Source organism: Macaca thibetana, chromosome 9 (assembly GCF_024542745.1).
Source record: "Macaca thibetana thibetana isolate TM-01 chromosome 9, ASM2454274v1, whole genome shotgun sequence".
In the NCBI taxonomy this organism is placed as follows: Eukaryota; Metazoa; Chordata; class Mammalia; order Primates; family Cercopithecidae; genus Macaca; species Macaca thibetana.
The window spans coordinates 117,698,153-117,714,403 of NC_065586.1; the positions used below are offsets into that span (position 1 = coordinate 117,698,153).

General features: G+C 49.1%; 1 long non-coding RNA gene across 1 annotated transcript; it reads right to left on the bottom strand.

Annotated features, from left to right (window-relative positions):
- Nucleotides 1-1,597: 1,597 nt before the first annotated feature.
- LOC126962312 (uncharacterized) lies at nt 1,598-14,959 on the bottom strand. The gene is made up of 3 exons (XR_007728642.1): nt 14,860-14,959; nt 11,119-11,211; nt 1,598-1,663 (listed from the first exon to the last, which is right to left on the bottom strand). It is a non-coding gene; the product is annotated as an uncharacterized LOC126962312 (long non-coding RNA).
- Nucleotides 14,960-16,251: the final 1,292 nt, after the last annotated feature.

Consider the following 16,251-nt stretch of genomic DNA (forward strand, 5'->3'; position numbering starts at 1 on the left):
CTCCTGCAGCTGGGGGAACGATGCTATAGGGTAAAACAAGGCGCGTCCATTTCCCAAAAGGACACAAACCTGGTGGCTTAAAACCACAGGGATTTATTGTCCCACCGTTCTGGAGGCTAGAAGCCTCGAATCAAGTTGTCTGTGGGGCTGTGCTCCCTCTGAAGCCTTAGCAAATAATCCTTTCTCTCCTCCTGCAGCTCCTGGTGGCTGCGGCCCTCCCTGGCGTTCCCTGGCCAAACGGGGTTTCACCATGTTGGTCAGGCTGATCTCGAACTCCTGACCTTGTGATCCACCCACCTGGGCCTCCCAAAGTGCTGGGATTACAGGCATGAGCCACCGCGCCCGGCCCAGAGACCTTATTTCTAAATAAGGTTACATCCATAGATATGGGGAGTTAGAACGATCACATGTATATTTTTTTGGCAGGGGAGGACGACGGTCACAACTGAACCCAAAACACAGGTAATGCTGGAGAAGCACTTAGCGCAAGGCCTGACCTCTGGTGTCCTTAATCTACAGTAGCAGCTGGCAATGTGCAGGTCAAGTCTCAGATGCTGTCTGGGTCCCTGTGGGTATGGGCTGGGACAGCAAGTGAATGTGTGATGAGAGCTTGAGAAAGCAGGCCCCCCCACCCCCAGCCTCCTTCCTGACTGCCCCTCCTATCTCATGCTCAGTTTCCCTCCACACCTCTACTCAGCCTGGCCCCCAGCCTGCGGTGCCCGCTCCCTTTTCCCAACCAATCCAAATCGGCATCCTGGCCATCCTTCAAGTCCCGCCTGCTCTGGGAGCCCTCACGTGTTGCACCCATCAGCAAGGTAGGTGATTAAAGATGGGAATGGACTGTACTGCTCAGCTGGTTGGAAACAAAGCTTGTCTATGAGGAAATGGAGACAGAAGACTCAACTCTGTCAGAGAGAAAGGAAGATAAAGCAAGGCGCTGACTCAGTGGCTGAAAGGTTCAGAAGAAGAGTGATTTTCAGGCAAGAAATTGCACCCCCTGCCTATCTTGGTCCAATAACAATCTTTCTTGTAAACATGAACTGCTTTTCCTAGAAAGAACAACAATAATATCCAAGCACTCTTGCCAAGTTAGCCTTCCAGGGGCCATAATTCTTTGGGGTCTGCATGACATACAAGCCCCTAGGTATTGGCAGCTTACCACCCTTGCGCATTTACTATGTGGGGGCCTGCCTTACAGTGAGGAGGAGGAGAGGTCTGATAGATTCCATCAGCAGTCCAGGAATCTCAGTGTTTTTTTGTTGTTTTTATTTTTTTTGCACCTCCACATTTAATAAATGCAAACACGTGCAGACACAGAGCAGTCCCCAGCCACAAGCAGAGTTCAGTGGAGAGCGAGGGCCTCAGCCATCGTTCCGTCGGAAGCCTTCCAAACACTTCAGCATCCTGACCTCTCCTCATTTCCGGAAAAATCCTTAAGCTCACTTCCCCAGGCACAGATGGGAACAGAGCTGGGAGGATGAGGGACAGCTGTTGCTGCAGGGGGAACGGAAGAGACAGGCAGGATCGTTTTGGGTTGAAAGATGTCCCCAAGGGAAGTCATCCTCCCCCGCAGGACACCGCCCCCCCAGACTCTCACCCTAGTGGGGAGGGTCTCCAGAGGCTGGTCTGATTATCCTGGCATCACCACAGTGTAACCCGGGGCCTGGAAAAGACCAATAACCATTTATTACACGAATACATAAATGAAAACCTGGACGTGAGTTGAGGCCACCAGAGAAGATTCCGGAAGCCACCACCACTTGCAATCGAGGCTTGGTCTCAACCTTACTCTGGTCCCAGAAGGAGTCTGTTCACCTCCCACAGTGGGGCTCAGCCCAGGCCCCACTAAGTGAAGAGTATGTAATTAAATGGGGCCACCTTGGGGCTCAGAGCGCGGCCCCGCAGGTCAGAGCTGAGAGCCACCGCCACATGGGGCAGGAAGGCGGTTGCAGCTGTTTATGTAATGTGTATCTGGAGGATAAATAAACTTCATTTTCCAGGGCTGCCAATCTCTAAACATGCCGAAATATACATTCGCTCAGAAACTTTAAAAAAATAAACAAATGTGGTAGTGTTTGACCGACTCTTCCCAGCGTCACAGCCCTGGTCCTGACGACTCACCATTCAGCTGGTTAATAAACCTCATTTATGGATCCCCTCCTATGAGCCTGTGTGTAAAAGATCTGCTCTGAGGAATGTTCTGTTAAGATGTGGGGGAGGGACAGTCCAAGCAGCAGATCCTTCTAGTACAGTTGCCAGCAGAACCCAGGAGGCCCATGGTGCAAGCCAGGTACACGATCATCTTCAACTGATCCCGGAGGCAGTCACCAGCGCCTGCCAGCTGCAGCCCAGCCGAGAGCAGGTGAGGTTAGGTGAGCCAGGTGACAGGCGACCTGAGACATTTAAGAAGGGATTACCGGCCGGGCGCGGTGGCTCAAGCCTGTAATCCCAGCACTTTGGGAGGCCGAGACGGGCGGATCACGAGGTCGGGAGATCGAGACCATCCTGGCTAACACGGTGAAACCCCATCTCTACTAAAAAAATACAAAAAACTAACCGGGCGAGGTGGTGGGTGCCTGTAGTCCCAGCTACTCGGGAGGCTGAGGCAGGAGAATGGCGTGAACCCGGGAGGCGGAGCTTGCAGTGAGCTGAGATCCGGCCACTGCACTCCAGCCTGGGCGACAGAGCGAGACTCCGTCTCAGGAAAAAAAAAAAAAAAAAAAAGAAGGAATTACCTCTTTTTTTTTTTTTTTTGAGACGGAGTCTCGCTGTGTCGCCCAGGCTAGAGTGCAGTGGCCGGATCTCAGCTCACTGCAAGCTCCGCCTCCCGGGTTCACGCCATTCTCCTGCCTCAGCCTCCCGAGTAGCTGGGACTACAGGGCACCCACCACCTCGCCCGGTTAGTTTTTTGTATTTTTTTAGTAGAGATGGGGTTTCACCGTGTTAGCCAGGATGGTCTCGATCCCCTGACCTTGTGATCCACCCGTCTCGGCCTCCCAAAGTGCTGGGATTACAGGCTTGAGCCACCGCGCCCGGCGGGATTACCTCTTAACTGTGACTCTGAGGCACCTTATATGGGCAAACATCTGCTACATCCCATGCCTATGTCCCCCCATGGGGCATGCAGACAGAGAAAGAGAAAATTCGGCTCTGGGCTTCACTCCTTCTCAAGCTGAGGCTGGCAGAAGGTACCAGGGGCTTCATCTCCTCCATTCATCTGTGCCATCATGAAGGGCATTATTCACGTGCTTTCAGTCCACAAAGTGCTTTCCCACAGGGGCCCCATGAAGCCCTCTAAGGCTTCATCAATTCGTTAATTCATTAATTAATTCATGTATTCATTAACTGGTAGTGCATTTGGAACTGGGTCCTGCTCTGGCTGCTCATTGGCCACACAACGGCGAGTGAGACAGTGGCTGCCTTCAAGCGTCTTACAGTCCAGGGGACACAGAGGCCAGGTTTTGGGAAACAGACACCCAGAGATGTCTTGGGGATTTGGCCAAGGCCTCTTCTAGCGGGTAACAGAAAGGGACCCAGAGCCTGGGTCTGATTCATTGCTGGAAGGTCTTTCTACCATTCAGTGGGTTGCATTAACCTCGAGTTCAGGGTTTTGTGCTTGGAAAAGGAAAAAGAGAAAAGGAGGGAGGAAGAGAGAAAGAGGAGAGGGGAGAGGAAGAGAGAGGAGGAGGGAGAGCAGGGGAGGGCGTCTGAATGGCCATCCTAGGTCCTGGACTTGTCCAGCAGCAGTGACAGGACTCCGAAGTCAGGAATCCCTGTCCCCTTTATCAGGCATCTGAGTGTCTGCCATGGTGTCAGCACCTCCCAGCACCAAGGTGACAGCATGGCTCCCACAGACAAACCAACCGCTGCGTGGGTGCTCAGAAAACTAGAGTGCAGCTCCAGCCCCAGAGGAAAAACTGGCGGTGCAGGGCTTATGGGAAACAGCACACAGTCTCCAAGCATCCCTCCAGAGAGTTCCAAGGGGAATTCTGACTAAACAAGATTTTCACCTTCAGTACTAACCTTAGACCCCAACCCCTACTCCCAACACCTCAGGCAGAAGGGGCCACCATGCCCCCAACACCCTGAAAGAGGGCTGGGCCTGTCACAGCTCTCATGTGAACACAGCCAGAACACTCAGAGGAAACGAACAAATTGCTTTGGCGGATGCTGCAGAGGCGCCCAGATCCTCTCTCGGCGCTAAGCCACTGCTGTGAGAGTTGGCAGTGACTCTCTGCCCAGTCCCTTGTGGGGAATTGCCCTGTATGGAAGAGATGCCCCTCCCACCCTGGTTGTAGGGTGACCAACCCATCCCAGTTTGCAGGGACTGTCTCAGGTTTGACACTGAAAGGCCCACATCCTGGGAGCCCCCTTAGTCCTGGGATGGCTGGTCACCCTAGTTGTTGAAGTGAGGGATGGCTGGTCACCTAGTTGTTGGGGTGAGGTGGGGCAGGAACACAGAAAGGCCTGGCCCCTCAACCAATGGGAGACAACTCTACAAGACCACAGTAGCCCCAGGTGCCTTTGCCTTGACTGAGGCAGGTTCACTGGCACCAAGTTCCACCTCCTTCACTCCTCCATGGCTGGGGATCCCAAGGCCAGCGCCTCAGGAAGCTTCCTGTGTACAAATCTTGACCCCAGAGTCTAGCTCATGGGGAATCTGACCTCAGGCAGGACCACAAGTTGAATCATGGTTTGGCAGTGTCTGGCATCTTGAGGCTGTCAACAGACACCACAGCAAGGTGCATCCGGGGACTGCAGGAGGGTGAGCGTACCATGCCCACCTGGTCCCCTCCCAAGAGGCTTTCATTCTGCCCTCAGTGACTCTCACTTGCCCCACTCATGGAAGATTGTTTGAAATAAAAGTGGATTCACATCTATTTAGTTCTGAAGCCTCTCTGGCATCCCTGGAATTGGCAAAGATGCCTAGGATGGGCTCCCCAAGGTGAGGCTTGGAGCAGCCACAGGGAATCCAGCAGTGGGAGGCACTCTGAAGTCCTGGGTACTCCAAGCCTTCCTTGACTTTCACTCATGTGAAAGATTAGTAAAGACAGTCTTTGGCATTTTGTCCATAGGGACCAAGATTTTACTTTAAAAAGCATCCAAATGTTGCTGGCAGGTTGGAGGTAGAGGCAGGAAAGATAAGTAAAAACATGTGATCCACATGACGCAAATAGTTTGAGAAGATCATCCAAGGAAGGAGAGGCTTCTTGATGCCAGAATTAGGACAGGGCTTTCCAGCTGACAAGGAAGGTCACCCACCTATGAGTAAAAAGTGAGTGGGTAAGGTCCTTTGCAAGGGCCCCTTTGGTTCTAATATTGAAAAAATCATCACCCAGGTCCAGTTTTCACTGGAAATTTACACCCTAGCCAAACACTGCACTTTGTAAGAAATTAGGAAAAGACATTTTCTGCCTTCAGAAATCTTAACAAATCCCACTATAAGTTTCATTTGTGCATTGTTGCATAACAAATGATACTAAAATATGGTAGCTTAAAACAACAATCATTTATCATTACTTGCAATTCTGTGGGTTGACTGGGCTCAGCTGGGTGGTTCTTCTGATCTATGGTGATGTCATCAGGAGTCACTGTCATCCAGAAGCTCAACTGGGCTGGAGTCAGCCCTCTCTCATTCACTCACCTACCTGGAAGTTCCTGCTGGCTGTCAGTCAGGGGCTCAGGTGAGCCGTTGATAGAAGCACCTCAATTTCCTTCCATATGGACTCTCTACTAGGCTGGAGCTTAACACAGCATAGCACTAAATTCCAAGCAGGAGTTTTTCAAGCAAGGGAAAGCAAAAGTTGCAAATCTCTTAAGCCCTGACTTTGGAAGTTACACAACATCACTGTTGTCACATTCTAATGAGCAAACCAAGTCATATGCCAGCCAAGATGCAAGAGGAGTGGAAAGAATCTTCACCCCTTGATGGGAGAGGTGGCAGAAACTTTGCAGCCACCTTTTAACCCACTGCAGGTGGTCACCGTTAGGGAAATAGAGAATGAAACCCAACTTTGGTGACATTATTATGGTGCTAAAGACCCCAGTTCACGGGCTGAGGAGTCACAACAAATCGAGTGGAGGAGCAGTCACATCACAACTGGCAGGGAGACCAACAACCTGAGGGCACAAAGCTATGGATACAGGAGAAACCTCTCCTCTTTCACTCCCTGTGTGAGCAATGATGACAGGAGTGGAGGCCTGGTGTTTTGAAGTCCATTGACCTGGTCTAGCCACCTTTTTCTTTCCTTCTTTTGAGTCTGGATAGGATGTTCCTCATGCAAACAGGAAGTCTTCTTTAACTGCAAACTCCTACTTCAAGTCTCCTGGTGAGATGAGACTAGGAAACCTACTTCCTCTCCGCACCTTTCAATTCCAAGCTCCAAACACATCGTTCAACACTTGTTTTCCACAAGAAGTGACAATGCTGTGAACTAAACGAAGTAGAACTTCATCCTAGGGCTTAATTCATGTGTGGTAAGTTAAGACTACATAGATAGGCCGGGCACGGTGGCTCACGCCTGTAATCCCAGCACTTTGGGAGGTGGAGGCAGGCAGATCAATTGAGGTCAGGAGTTTAAGACCAGCCTGGCCAACATGATGAAACCATTTTTACTAAAAATACAAAAATTAGCCAGGTGTGGTGGCACATACCTGTAGTCCCAGCTACTCGGGAGACTGAGGCACGAGAATTGCTTGAACCTGGGAGGCAGAGGCTGCAATGAGCCAAGATTGTGCCACTGCGCTCCAGCCTGGGTAACAGAGTGAAACTTCATCTCAAAAAATAAAAAGTAAAAAAAAACTACATAGATAGAAAGTGCACATGGAAGAGAGGGGAACATACTTGCTGTTTTTTTAACTCCTCTTTTAAAAACTTTTTTTTAAAAAAAACTTTGTTTTTCACCATCCCTCTCCGATTTCACATCGGAGCAAGCTGGGAGGATGGGTGTGGACATCAGAAATAGCTTTAAATGCCTCCCCAATGAGGAAGGTGAAAACCACACCAGATTTCCAGAAAGTAATTTCTCACCCACAAGGCAATTTCAGAAGACATGAGGGCAAAGCTTAGCAGCCCTGGAGGGCCACAGCCCCCGTGCATCTCCACTAGTGCAGCAGTCTGCTTTCTGCATATTGTTCTACTTTCTTGTGCAACATGTTCCCAAAACCAGTTTACAACCAAGCTGGAATGAAACAAAAAAAGAGTTGGTCTCCACATCAAGGCACATCTGGGAGGTAATTGGAGCATTTGATAAGAAGACATTGTGTGGACAAACCCTGCAATAAATAACCAAGAAACTCCAGACGAGTTCCACAGAATTGGAGATTTGTTTATTCATTCATTCAGCCAACATTTATCAAGTACCTGGTGTGCCAGACCCAGGGACAGCAGCAAATATGAGTCTTGGAGGTGGGGACACAGGTGTTGAACTAGCAATGACAAGTGTTGCCCTTCAAGAATGGGTCACTTCCTGCAAACGTGAACCGTGTGTGGCCAGCACTTTGGGAGGCTGAGGCGGGTGGATCACCTGAGGTCAGGAGTATGAGACCAGCCTGGCCAACATGGTGAAACCCTGTCTCTACTAATAATACAAAACTAGCCGGGTGTGGTGGTGGGCGCCTGTAATCCTAGCTACTCAGGAGGCTGAGGCAGAAGAATTGCCTGAACCTGGGAGGCAGAGGTTGCAGTGAGCTGAGATTGTGGCATTGCACTCCAGCCTAGGTGACAAGAGCAAAACTCTGTCTAAAAAAAAAAAAAAGTGAACCATGTGATCCATTGTATCAGTAAAAACTCACAATTTTGATTCTCCAGCTACTGAAAAAGTAATCTTTTATGAACAAATGATTCAAGGGCCAAAGCTGCCTCCTGCTGTGTTTTGATTGCATGCCACCCTACACTTGTGATGGCGACCCAGCCACCAAATATCATACAAAGATCAGTCTGAATTTTGCACTACTGAAGAGTTGTCAGTAAAAGGACACTTGACCACAGAGAAAAACAAGTCATCCTTCCATAACTTGGCCCCTAGGGACCATCAGTTTAGTAACTCACCATTGCTTGGCATTTTTTTTTTTTTTTTGCCGAAAGAGAGGGCCAGGCTGGAGAAGGGGTTAGGGGAAGAGCTACGGATCTCCCAGGGGATGCAATGTCACCCCAGCTCAGCCACTGGGGGGCCAAAGGCAGGTCTCTGCTCTTCTCTGGCTTCAGTTTTTCCATCTGTGAAACTGGGTAGGAGGGATTTATTGACCAAGGTCTGTCATTGAGTAATTCTTTAGGAGCAACAAGGAGGCAGCTGGAGAGGGGTTGGCCTTAGGGAGGAGGCTCTGGTCCCCAAGCCACACTGTTGCTCTAGGGATCCTTCTGCTGTTATCTGTTTAGCAGGATAAAAAGTCTTGTGTGGGCTGGGGAAGGTTGCTGGGCTCCGGGGAGGACTCAGGGTGCTGTGCCCAGTACTATCAGGCTGGCCCTGTTGCAGGAACATGACTGGCTTTGGCATTACTCTGATGAACCATCAAGCCCCATCATGAAAGGGGAGACACAGAAGAGCTTTCGTGCATGCAATCTAAAAAAGGTGAGCACAGAACAAGAAGGATGGAGGGAAAGGGATGCCAGAGCAAGGGCCCAGAGTGGCCCAGGAGGAAGACCCTATCCCCTTGAGGGCACCTGTGGTTGGGAGGCCTGAGCTGGGCATGTCAGCGTCCCCCGATCTGGAACCCGAGAGCATGAACACCCCGGATACATACATCATCTAGATCGGGTTTCTGCATCAGATTTCATTTACAAAGGAGTTTCCCTGCTGAAATAAATGTGACAACCACATTCTTTAATCACAGTGCTTGCTGGCGACTGGAGATTTCTTGCAACAACTCTGTATCCCACCCAGTCACGTTGCTACTGATGCCAGCCTTGCACCTGGGCTAAAACATTCACAGGGGAGTGAGAATGACAAGAGTTGTCTCTAAGGACCTGAACAAGAGGGCAGCCAACTTGTCAGCCAAAGCGCCTACCTATTTCCCTCCTTCTTCCCCTTTCTCTATCTTCATTCCTTCATTCACACATTTATCCAACCCACCAGCCAACCTACTAGTATTTTTTGAATGCCTACCTTGTGCGGAGCTATGGGCAAGACACTATGAATTCAGCACTGACTGAGAAAGTATCTTTGCCCCCACATGATTTACATTCTGGGGGAGATAGACAATAAACAAACAAATAAGACAGTTATTGATTGCAGCAAAAGCAGAAACAAATGTAAAGTAATGGAAGTAGAGAGTAGATGAGGGGCCTCATCCTTCTTGGTCTTGGACCCTAATCTTCTGCAGGTGGGCAGCCACATCCCAAAGCAGGACTCCATTCATACTTCAGTGTGTGCACGGAGCACTTGGGGACCTTGTGGAAATGCAGAAGCTGACTCAGTAGTTCTGGTGTGGGACCTGAGATTCTGTATGTCTACCAGTTCCCAGGTGATGCAGGGCCATGCTTTTCACAGTGTGGGTCCACAGAACATGGACTACTCCTTGCCAAGCCCAGACGATGATGATAGCCCCTTCCCCAAGGATGGCACGCGAGGGAAGCTGGGGAGGGAGCCTGCAAAGACCTGCAGAACTTCCGAGGTTGGAGAAGCCTGCCTAGACCCATGAGCAGCTGCAGAGCTGTACCCTGCAAACCCAAGCAAGTGGCTTTAGCAGGAGCTGCAGTAGAGCTCAGAGGTGTCCCAATCAGCTGCCAGGGATGCCAGGAAACTTAAGCAAAGACATCTGCCTTTGCCATTTAAAAAAAAAAAAAAAGCAGTATCTCTTAGCTGGGTATGTGTGGTGGCAGAGATAAGACAGCTCTATGATGAAGGTGGTTTTGAGATGGACTGGACCAGAAGCCATGAGATGGATCTCTGCACCTTGCCCCTTTGCCCACCTTGCTCCTACTTCTTTCTTCCTAAGTTCCAAAGAGCTGCACTCAGCCCTCAGGTCTCAGCATGCTGTGGAAAGCACACGTGTTTGGAACTGATGGCACTTGAGCTTCAGCTAAACCCTAATAAGCATCACCCTCCCAGCCCTGGTGGTCCCATCTGTGCACCAAGCCAACATTGCCTGCCTGCTTTCCTTGTGGTATCATGGTGCTGATCAGAGGAAACAGACGCCGTTAATATAATAAGCACGTCCAATCTAGCAGCCTGGAGTTTACCCAGCCTTGAAATAGACAGAGGGAACCCCTAGCTGAGGGAAGCTGATTAGGAGTCAGCCATGGGCCGGGCACAGTGGCTCATGTCTGTAAAACCAGCACTTTGGGAGGCCAAGGTAGTGGATCACTTGAGGTCAGGAGTTCGAGCCCAGCCTGGCCAACATGGTGAAACCCCGCTTCTACTAAAAATACAAAAATTAGCCACACATGGTGGCACATGCCTATAATCCAAGCTACTCTGGAGGCTGAGGCAGGAGAATCACTTGAACCCAGGAGACAGAGGTTGCTGTGAGCTGAGACTACACCATTGCACTCCAACCTGGGCAACAAGAGTGAAATTCCATCTAAAAAAAAGTTGGCCAGGCATGGTGGCTCATGCCTGTAATCTCAGCACTTCGGGAGGCGGAGGCGGGCGGATCACAAGGTCAGAAGATTGATACCATCCTGGCCAACATGGTAAAACCCCTTCTCTACTAAAAATACAAAATTAGCTGGGTTTGGTAGCGCGTGCCTGTAATCTCAGCTACTCAGGAGGCTGAGGCAGGAGAATCGCTTGAACCCGGGAGGTGGAGGTTGCAGTGAGCCGAGATCACGCCACTGCACTCCAGCCTGGTGATAGAGTGAGACTCCATCTCAAAAAACAAACAAACAAACAAACAAAACCATCAGCCATGGCCTGTAGCGGTAGGGATTCCAGGAGGCCTCTATGAAGCTGAAATAGTTAGAATAAAGCACAATGATCAGGAGTCATGAGAAAATAGGCTTGTATAAATATCACTCAAAATCAGTATCTAGAACAGCACCCAGCACACAGGAGACTCTGCTTAAATGACCGCAGGTGAACACAACCTACCTCTCCCACCATTCACTCACACCCTCCTACTGGATCTTTGTTTGGTTTCTTTAGCTCAGAGTCCCTGCATGGAGCAAACCAGTTGTACCTGGAAAAGTTGTGCTGTCTCTTTAAGTCCCTCGCGAGTCTCCCGACTTTCTTTGGCATCAGTATTGGGCATCTCTGGGAATCTGACCCACATCTGTGCAGAATAAAGCACAATTATCAAGCTGAAACATGCCCTGCACCCAACACACCTACTTAATTGGTGCTTTACTTAAGCTAATGTTTCAGATTATTTGGGCCTCCCCAATGCATCGAGTTGAAAAGGCAAAGCTCATTTGCTGCGAGTGTCCCTTGATGCCTCGTGTGCCTCGTATGCTCCACACATGCATGAAAGCCTTCCAGGGTGTGCGTGGGCATGAACCTAATTAATAATGCTTTTTGCTTCTTAGCAATAGCCAGCTTCATAGGCAGAGCTTTTTGAACTTGTTTCTGGAAACCTCTTCTGAACCACAGGACTAGAATAGAATAGCAGACACTCTATAAATATTTGTAGAGTGACCGAACAACACAGAGGGGGCAAAGCATAGTGGCTAAGAGGTATTAAGACGTTGGCTTCAGACAGATCTAGGATCTGGGTGTGAGTATCAGCTCTGTGGGGCCTGAAGCTGTCTAAACACATGTCTTCATAAGCTGAAGTGATTAACTAAAATCATATTGATAAAGCACTGTAACTGGGAAGGAGGAAGTACTTTAAACATGTTAGTTGTTGAAGGTGACTATATACATGATTGCTGACCAGGGACACTTTTGATAGTGAATAGGGGACTACAATAATGATGCCAGGGCCAGGCACAGTGACTCACATCTGTAATCCCAGCACTTTGGGAGGCCGAGGCAGGTGGATCACCTGCGGTCAGGAGTTTGAGACCAGCCTGGCCAACATGATGAAACCCCATCTCCACTAAAAATATAAAAAATTACCCAGACATGGTAGTGTGTGCCTGTAACCCCAGCTACTTGGGAGGTTGAGGCAGGAGAATCGCTTGAACCCGGGAGGCAGAGGTTGCAGTGAGCCAAGATCAAGCCACTGCACTCCAGCCTGGGCAACAAAGCAAGACTGTCTCAAAAAAAAAAAAAGCCGGGCGCAGTGGCTCAAGCCTGTAATCCCAGCACTTTGGGAGGCCGAGACGGGCGGATCACGAGGTCAGGAGATCGAGACCATCCTGGCTAACACGGTGAAACCCCGTCTCTACTAAAAAAAAAATACAAAAAACTAGCCGGGCGAGATGGCGGGCGCCTGTAGTCCCAGCTACTCCGGAGGCTGAGGCAGGAGAATGGCGGGAACCCGGGAGGCGGAGCTTGCAGTGAGCTGAGATCCGGCCACTGCACTCCAGCCTGGGCGACAGAGCGAGACTCCGTCTCAAAAAAAAAAAAAAAAAAAAAAAATCGTAACAGAATAGCAGGTATAAACCAGATCTGGCCCAACAACCAAGGGTTGTGGGTACCCTGGATATTATTAGTTAATAGAGGAGATGCTTAGAGATCATCAAATCCAGCATATTTATTTGACATATGAAGCTGGTGAACCTGAACAGGCTGAGTGACCCAAAGTCACACTGCCTATTAGAACATTGCTTCAGGGTCACACTGGTTTTGGTCCCAGGCTCTGGGTCCCACTTGGGGAGCTAAGCTTCCAGCTGTTGTCTCCATGACACTGCAGAAAAGAGCTCTGAGGAGGTGGCCTCTAAGCCCCACCAAGGTTCTGAAAGATCCTAATTTACAAAGGATGGCAGCGAACTTCAGAGAGCTTAAAAAACCTCTCTGAGATGGCCCCATGCCACACAACAGCGTGTGATGGCTAACAATGTGTCTCCTTCAGGCCTGGATTCTCTTGCACTGCAGAAGAAGTTGTCGTCATGTAGACTCTTTTTTTTTTTTTTTGAGATGGAGTCTCACTCTGTCGCCCAGACTGGAGTGCAATGCTGCAATCTCGATCTTAGCTCACTGCAACCTCTGCCTCCTGGGTTCAAGCGATTCTCCCGCCTCAGCCTCCCGAGTAGCTGAATTACAGGCACCCACCATCGTCCCTGGCTAATTTTTGTATTTTTGTAGAGACAGGGTTTCACCATGTTGGCCAGGCTGCTCTTGAACTCCTAACCTCAGGTGATCCGCCCGCCTCAGCCTCCCAAAGTGCTGGGATTACAGGCGTGGGCCACTGCGCTGGGCCACGATGTAGATTCTTATACCAGGAATGGTAGTTAGCGTCCTAGTTTCGGTGATACCAACACCTACTTTCAGCTCCCCCGTCTTCTTTCGGTGTGTTGGTTTCAGAGATCACTGGTTCATCCTGACTATTGGTACATCCGGGTCAGAATAAACTTCTCCCATTCATGTCTCTATCATAGTATAATTACTTTTTTGTTTATTTATTTAGAGACAGAGTCTCACTCTGTTGCCTAGGCTGGAGTGCAAAGTGCAATGGGGTGATCTCAGCTCACTGCAACCTCCTCTTCCCAGGTGCAAGCGATTCTCCAGCCTCAGTCTCCCAAGTAGCTGGGATTACAGGTGCACGCCACCATGCCTGGCTAATTTTTGTATTTTTAGTGGAGATAGGGTTTCACTGTGTTGGCCAGGCTGGTCTCAAACTCCTGACCTCAAGTGATGTTCCCACCTTGGCCTCCCAAAGTGCTGGGATTACAGGCGTGAGCCACTGCACACAGCCTAATTACTTGTTTATATGTCTGTTCCTAGAGACTCCGTTATTTAGAGACAGATGCCATTCCTGGCACAGTGGGTGGGATACCATGGCTCTCAGGTAAACATTTGCTGAATGTCATTGTTCTCAATGTCTGTCACGTTGCTTACCATTGGGAGGAGCTGACAATGACCTAACTTTCCCCGTCAAGATGCAAGAACTCTCAAAAAGACCCCCAAACATCCCTGCCGAATGAAATGTCTTACCTCCAGTCACACCTCCAGTGAAAAATGATGGGTGGCACCCCACCCCCCTGCTAAATAACTCAGCCTAATTTACACCTGATACGTTTCCCCATTCAGGCCCTTTTTCCAAAGCATTTTCGTTTCTCCCTTAAATCCTGGAAAATCACTATTTATCTCATCTCTGAGCTGGAGCCGGCTCTCCTGGTTCACAGGAGCCTACTGTGTACACCACTTGCCAAGGCCATGTTTAGGGAGGACACATGGATAGCTTGAAATGAGCCATTCTGGGAGTATTTACACCATGGAAATCGGCAAACATACAAATCAGGGCTTTTTGAAACATTTCTTAGAAAACCAGTTGTTAAACATTTGTCAGCACACCACTGCCTGTGTGACATCAAGCCCTCCTTGCCCTCACTCTGCCTGCTTCTACCTGTCTTAATGCTCTTGAGCCACCAGTCCGTCTCTCCAGTTTCGACTACGTTATCCATTTTCTCCCAAGACCCATCTGAGTGCCTCTCAACCCTTCTGCTTGTCCCTGCCAATTGTGGGTAGCCAGCACGCCACGGTAGAAGAGGTATTATCTATAACAGAATCTCTTACAGCCAAGTCCCCCCACCCCAAATGAGTCAGTTCAGCATGCTGCTTGTAAAAATGTGTTTACAGAATGTCTTTCAGATCCGTGCTTTGCACATGCCTTCACTTGCTAAAGAATTATCCAGTTCCCCTCCACTTTCCTGCTCTCATGTCCCAAACAAAGTATGATCATCACATTTCTAAATCTCCAGCACACCCTGGGTCTTGTCAGGCAACCACATACGGACTGAATTTCTTTTACATAGGCTAAAATTTCTCATCTCTCAGCTTAGTCTTTATGGCTTTGACTAGGGGAAAAGGCACTCACCACTTCCAAGCCAGGCTGCCAAGAAAAGGCTCAGCAGAGCCCCCCAAGTCTCTTTTTGAGGAAGGCTCTGATTTACAGAATTAAGTTACAGCCCGACTCTTCAAACGGATAATCACAGACTATAGCAAAACTCTGAGACTGAAATGTGAGCTGCCGCTTTGCAGCGTGCACTGTGATTTTTAGCAAAGCCTGCTTAAATTGCGATGCTCTCCTCACAGCCCTGCCTTTCATTTCTGTCACTTTCCAGGCACTGGGGCTCTTTTCTTTGGAGAATGATACATCCAGGCTGGGACTTCAACTGGCTTTCCCCATCAACATTTCTTTACAACGTTTTTAAAAATCAGAGATAAAGTTTTACTTGAAGTCTTACATAACTCTATCGCCCGCCCTGCTAGTCCTGACTCAGCTACAAAGGACTGGGTTGAGGGCTGCGTGCTTCCCTGAGAAGACGTAAGCCTTTTAAAGCAATGAAATGATCACTTCTTATTAATTTAGCTGTAACTCAATTATTTTGGAAACAAAACAAAGAGACTGTGGAAAGTCTTGCTAAAAATAGCAAATCAATGAAGTGGAACGGTTGGTTTTAAGACAATTAATTATGCAACAGTAATGTTCTTAATCATCTCTAAAGGAAACTATTTGCTCACAGTATTAGAAGAGATCAAGCAAGGACCTTGCCATTCGCCCCCCTAGTCCCAGCGCATCATTTAGTGCCCTCTGGGGCTGGTTGTTTCTAACTGGTTTTCACTGTGGGAAGACGGAGTGGGACTAGGGGAGTTGCAAGCCCTATTTTAGCCACCTGGGTATCATCAAGGAAGAAGAATTCAAGCATATTCCTTTCATCAATGGCTGCTTTCAGTGCGGACGAAAACCCTAGTGCCCACCCAATTTCCCCTCCTCATCATTACACAAAATCCCTGTGCTAGAATACACAGGCAGACAGACCCTGCTTCCAGCAATTGATGTGCGTGTCATAAAGTAGGGACTGACAGCGCACACACCCAGTGGAGTCCAAGTACACACAACCTCACACAGCATGAGCATTACTTAGCTCAGCACCACCATCTGGTTCCCAGTCTTCATTACGGAGAAGACTTGCATTTATTGAATGCTTGCTGCATGCCAGATGCAGTTCTAGGCACTGTACACACATCCAGTCTTTTTAAATTCGGTGGTCAAAGGAATATAACATAAAGTGTACCATATTGGTCTTTTTTTTTTTTTTTTTTTTTTTTGAGACAGAATCTGGCTCCATTGCCCAGGCTGGAGTGCAGTGGCATCATCTCAGCTTACTGCAACCTCCGCCTCCCAGGTTCATGCAATTCTCCTGCCTTAGCCTCCCAAGTAGCGGGGATTACAGGTGCCCAGCACCACGCCCGGCTAATTTTTGTA